The sequence below is a fragment of the Larimichthys crocea genome, chromosome I (genome assembly GCF_000972845.2).
Source record: "Larimichthys crocea isolate SSNF chromosome I, L_crocea_2.0, whole genome shotgun sequence".
Lineage (NCBI taxonomy): Eukaryota > Metazoa > Chordata > Actinopteri > Sciaenidae > Larimichthys > Larimichthys crocea.
In genome coordinates, this window is record NC_040011.1 from 13,797,853 (window position 1) to 13,799,500 (window position 1,648).

Consider the following 1,648-nt stretch of genomic DNA (forward strand, 5'->3'; position numbering starts at 1 on the left):
GGCAGCCGCCAACGAAGTGGGACTTCCCGTAAACCAAAGCTCTTGAAAAGATCCTCCCAGGTGCATTGGTTCTGTGTCACACCGGAAATCTAATGAATCCAGCGCAACAAAAATCCAACTACTTTCTTTTACTTTAATTTGACGCCTGACTTGTGGAGACGGCTGTTGTACAATCACACTCTAATTTGCCCCCAAAGCAAAATTTGCCCAGTCTATGACGCGCAGGCAAAAATGATTAACTGTGAGCAATTACTATTTGAATAGAGGGCCTTCCTTGTCTTCTCTCCTCACCCCCGTACAACGCAGACTAGCTATTAATACCAGACAAGACATGACCTCGTCTTTGTGTGACCTGTCACTTTAAACTGGATTTCTCTATTCGGAAACAGGGGCACGGCAGCCATTTTAGCAGGCCGCACGAGTGGAACACAATTAGGAGCTGGAAACATGGCGCAAGTGTGTAAATGCACACAGAAAACACACAGTTTTTTTTTTTTTTTGCAGACAAAGAGAGGGATTGATTGTCTAGTAAAACTCAGCTCATCAAACAAGAATGTTCACAAGTGGCAGCTCTGACTGATGAATGCAGCAGCACCTCGCTGACAAATGACATCTTTCTTTCTGCGGGTCATGTTCTCTTTTGAAAAGGCAGAGAGGATGATTGAAGTCCCTCATCACTGGTGTAATCATCCCATCATTACATTTTACAATTTTAGACATGAAATCAAACAGTTAGTGTGAGAGTTAAGTAATGCTGTTGGAACCATTCCAATCAGGTGCCATACAAAAAATAGAACCTGAACAAAACAAAGGTGGAAAGAGGAATTGACAAGAGGAAGTCACATTTGTGTTATTTATCTGGGAATCAAGAAAAAAAAAACAATCCATGTGCCGCAAAACTTTCAGGATTTTATGCTGAAACTGAACAGTGACATCCGAAAAGTTGTTTGGTGGCACGCGATCGCTGGATCTGGGAGATCGAGTCAGTGTTTTGTATAACAGATGAATTAGATGATGAGGAACATGTGGCGAAGTGACAAGGCCAATGAAGAAAGAAGGGGCCAAAAAACCTCATCAGGACGATAGGATCATATTAGTAGTAAGTCATTTACTGCAAGAAAATTCAGAATGTCACTTACTGTATCAGCTGCAAACGCGGGTTGTAAGTGTGAGTGTGAAGTCAACACTAAATGTGCGACCTTCATTCTCACACTTCTCCCATCTGGTCATAGTTACAGTTCTCTGGCCACGCGGTTTTTCTACAGAGAAAGAAACATTTGCTGAAGGTATAAGAAACAAAATAATTAAACTTTCATAAAAAAATAAAACGTTTCATGAAGTTTATCACGTTGCCCTAACCACTATCTCATAAGGGAATCTGGGGGATTTCTCTTGAGGCGACAAAGAAGTATCCTTATTGTTTACTGTATTTGTCATTTTGGCACATCCACCAGCGACTTATACCATTTTAAGAAACATTATAACTTTACATTTAAAGCTAAATTTACAATAAGACATGTCTGAGAAATTGCTGTCAACATTTCACCAAGTTTATTAATTTTCTACTCACTAAACAAAGAAAATCTCCAAAAAACACATTGAAACAAAAGTTTGCATTTAGACTACAAAACACTAATTTGTAGTCCAC